Here is a 4,462-nt window from a genome sequence, read left to right on the forward strand (position 1 = left end):
TGCGAGAGAAGAGAAGATTCACACTAATCATACACCATTAATACACATAAGCTTGAAAGACAAGAGAAAGTAGGGAGAACTTAGCTTCCATTAATCCCAATGACTACTACATATGATGTAGAAGATCCAAGCTCCATAGCCACTCCTCTTCTTCTTCTCCACACTCCCTCACACTCTCTTCTCTAAGAATGCCCTTTCACATCTTGTGAATTGACTTATATACAAGGGCTTTTTAAAAATGGGCGGCCGGCCAAAAAATGTATAACATGTTGCACGTATCTAGGCTCATCTAATCATCAATGTACAACTTGGAGCCCACTGTGGAGCCCATAAATACAAAAAATATATGCATACACATATGTGTACACACCAATCGAAGCATAATGCATGTCGTTGACGCTCGCCCGTCAACACTCTCCCCTTTTGATTCTTTGTCGTCTCGGACAAAGCCATGTCGTGGTAGATGCTTGAGAAAGAATGTTCTTGCAAAAAGAAAAAGGTGGATGAGGTAGCAAGCTCAAATATATGGTGATAAGGCATAAGGAAAAGGCAAAGCACACGTAGTAATGAGTAAATGCAAAGAATTATGAAATGTTACACAGCCATTAAGGAAAAATAAATTGCACTTTACTGAAATTAATTAATCAAGAGTTTTGGGCTTATGAATGAGTCTATCAATTAGTTAGCTACGACTAAGGGTTAAAACATTTACTCTAGTACTAGCTAAGTTAGTAAATTTATCCCAATGCAGGATTCCCTAATTATGTATGTCATAGATTAACTAACCAACTCTCACAACTCGAAACAAAAGCTTGATTTTTTTTTACTTGAAGCTCAATGAAAGTCTTTCTCATTTCAGTTTCTTGCTTTTCATTTGTTATTTTTCACATTTTGCAAAATCATTTGACGTGTGTGCTTATTTGTGTACCCGGGGATTTTTGCTTCTCAAAGAAAAGCACCCACACTGGGAACCTCTAGGGCTCTAGTATCATAGGCTATACATGTGCGTGAAGTACCATATCAAACCAGGATTTCTCTTCCAGCTTAAGCTTTTACACTTGTGGCACTTTTGTTTTTCTTTCATTTCCTTTGTATTTTCAATAGTTTTCTTTGTTGTTTGGGTGAGAAAGCCTCTCTATGATTAAAACACTCCTAAGGTTTGAAACACTGAAATAATTTTACCAACTAGGACTAGTAGTCAAGTAAATGAGTTAACCTAAAGTCACGGCCTCCTAACCTCAAGGCTCATCAATAAAACTAAACTCTAAGTCAATCAACTAAAGAAAGGACAAGTTTATACATCTTTAATGGCAGATAACAAAACATAATTGAATGCACTTAATCAAACCAAGAAGAAGCCACAATCAACAAATATAAATGTACAAAACCATATAGCATAGGAAGGAGTACACCTGTTCATGGGCTCGATGAAGAGGTCGATGTCATGGAAGATCCTTGTGTCTAGAGATACATCATGTCTACATGGTCGTCCAATCTCCATGGGAAAGCTAATGTCTGTCTACGTGCTGCATCAAAAGATCAACAAAAGCATTGTACTTCCAAGAGGTATGTCAGTAGCAAGATAAAATAACAAAAGTAACAAAATAATAAAATAAAACATCTAAGCTAGGGTCTAAAACCTGGATATCCAAAGGGAAAAAACCCAAAAGGGAAAAAAATACCTCTGGTATATGCACATAAATCTAGTGCACATATCAATGTATACAAATCTCAAATCTCGTGCAACTAGGAGTCAAGAGAGAGCTCTTACCATGAAGCATGATCTGCAATCTCTTAGCTCGATTTCTAATAGTCAACAACTGGCTAACACCTAGCTCCATATGTAAAGTCTGATCAACAGCACAAGGAATGGTCGTAGGGTGGGCATCAGCCTCTACTCGAATAGTCTGTGGAAGGCTCTTCGGTAGCCAAATCTGCAATGCTCGCGCTCTTGTATGGATGTCAGTCTAAGCTCTCTTAGCGTGTCTGCATGTGCATCTAGCTCTAGGACATACTATCTGCTGTGAAGGTACCGACCTCTCTAGAGGTAGTGTCATCTCTCGACATTTGGCTCGTGGAGGTCTCGCTCTAGGGTATGATCTTGTATGCGCTGGGTGTGCTACCGCTCGTGGCCTAGGTAACCAAACATGTCTTTGTTCCTCAAAGTAATCCTGTGCCTCAAGTGACCGTCTAGATGTGAGCCAACCATGTGAAAGTCCGTCGTTGATCATATAGCTCTTTAGAAATATGATCGTGTCATCACAAGGTAAAAATCTAGCATGTATCTCGTCATGGGGAACAAATACTTGTTGGATTGTCCTGGAAGCTCTACGTGGAGAGCTACGTGCCTCATCTATCGTGTGTCGCTCCTCAGTGGTACTACTCATCGTCACAGAGCCTCTGCCTAGAGAAGGCTCTACACATGGCTGAGATGCCTGTGTACGTGGTCTCCAAACAAGTCTAGCAAGCTCTATCGTATCCCTACATAGGGTGTCAATAGAGGTCACTCTATTCCATGTACATCCATGTATCTGTGGTGTAACCTCTATCTCTGTGGTGTCAGTAATGAGGTCTCTAGGAACCTGATCTAGAAAAGTACGGCTCGTGGCTGCTCTCCGCTCAATCGGATGATCTGACTGTGAATCAGCACTCGTGGATGGCACTAGGGAAACATCTATATGTGGTGGCTGCTTTCTCTGTGACTCACTGGATATGACACCGCTATGCAAGCTAAAAGAGTGGGATAGAGATGTTGTCGGCTCTGCATCTTCTCTCATAGTGGGATCTACTCTCGTAGATGGCTCTATCTCGACAGCTATCTCTAAGGGCCTCTGTGAGGTCGGAAGATCTAAACAAGGATTCTTAAGGGCAGCTAGAATCTATGGAGTGGTCTCATCTATAACAAAGCCATTGGAGTCACTCACTCTATGAATCTGTGAGATCTCTCGCTTTGTGATGGAAGTCTCGTGGATAAGTGTGGTAGGTGGTGTAGGCTCCCTAACAATACTCTGACTGGGCTCTAGTCTCAGGGGCTCTACCTATGGTGGCAGGCTAGGTGCTGGTGCTATCTCTCATGGCACACTATCATCCTCATCTGGCCTCTCCCAAGGTGGTGGAATACGACATCACAAAACAAGCCTAGGAGGTGATCTCTCTAGTGGTGTCTCTCGAGGGCTCGGAGCTCTCGGTATCTGTGGAGCTAGCGTGGTCGTCATGGGTAAACATAAATCATCATGTCTAAGTCGAGGGGAGTAGCCGGGTAGACCTATAGTCAAAACATATACTGCATGATTGACATCCCTATAAACTCGCTCAGGTGGATCTCCTATCAAATATGCAAGGAGGTGGACTGAAGGATCTCTGGATCCACCACTCGTCAGGCATCTGTACCTACGACCAAGCTCATCAAGATAGGTCACGGTCTACTCAACTCTTTGAAGCTCCACTAGCCTAGGATGTGTCTGTGTGTCTAGGCTGTCATCTGGGTGCGCTCGCTCAATGTCATCAAAACCAAGGGTCTCAATCAAGAGATATTGCTCTCCAAGATCATCAATAAAAGCTGCTCTATCGGCCTGTGGGTAGGCTCTCACAATTTGCCTAGGTGTAGACATCATGCACTGCGGGGTGGCTAGCCTCACAAAGGGGTGATCATAAGTGTCAACATAATATGCAACCCCTCGTGGAGATCGGCCTACTATATGCAAGATCTGACCGTCTATATCTCTCATGCTATCCCTAGTCTCTCTGGTCTCGGATAGTGTCTGAAGGGTGGGGGTCAGTGGTCTAGGGGCACTCATATCTACAAAGGGTGATCTATCGGGCCCTACCTCTGGTGCTCTCAACTGGGGTGATGTGGTCGTCATAGACTCTCTCGTATGCTCTCTAATCTGTGTCATCAAAGGCTGGCATGGGTCTCTAGATGGTGCACGGTGTCGAGGTTGAGACTCTCTAAAGTACGTGTCTTGAAGGCTCTGGGTCTCTATTTGTGGCTCACTCTGTGTGGTACGCAAAGTGCTAGCAATCGCCGTGTACATCGCTCTAGACTCGTGATAGCTCGAAACGCTTGGCGGCAAATCAAGTCTAGGTGAGGAGAATCCTGGCGGTGGTTTCCTGAGTGATGTGGGTGGTGGCATTGTGTCTAAAGGAGGTGAGGCACTCCTACTCGAAGTAGGGCGCTGGGTCGTCATACGGCAATCCACAAGTCAAAAAGTAAAGCTCAGTGCCTGTGGTGCTCATGTAGCATTTGTCTTTAGGCTCGCCAACTAGTTTCACAACATCTGTGGATAGGCGTCTACTAGAAGTGCGACACTCTAATTGATTTATGCGTTGAGCACTATCTATATAGATCACTCGAGGACCTACCCGCTGTAATGTAACCTGCATGGGATGGTCGTAGGCCTCAAGGCAATCATCTGCGTGTACTAGCTCTATCTCCTCTAGCCTAATCAAATGGTCGACCACA

The 4,462-nt window shown here is 43.9% G+C and overlaps 1 pseudogene; it reads right to left on the reverse strand.

Moving 5' to 3' along the window:
• Positions 1–3,422: 3,422 nt before the first annotated feature.
• Positions 3,423–4,236, reverse strand: LOC147446508 (uncharacterized; annotated as a pseudogene).
• Between the last annotated feature and the right edge of the window lie 226 nt (positions 4,237–4,462).

The sequence above is a fragment of the Adiantum capillus-veneris genome, chromosome 12, assembly GCF_014529385.1.
Source record: "Adiantum capillus-veneris isolate H3 chromosome 12, ASM1452938v2, whole genome shotgun sequence".
Classification (NCBI taxonomy): Eukaryota; Viridiplantae; Streptophyta; class Polypodiopsida; order Polypodiales; family Pteridaceae; genus Adiantum; species Adiantum capillus-veneris.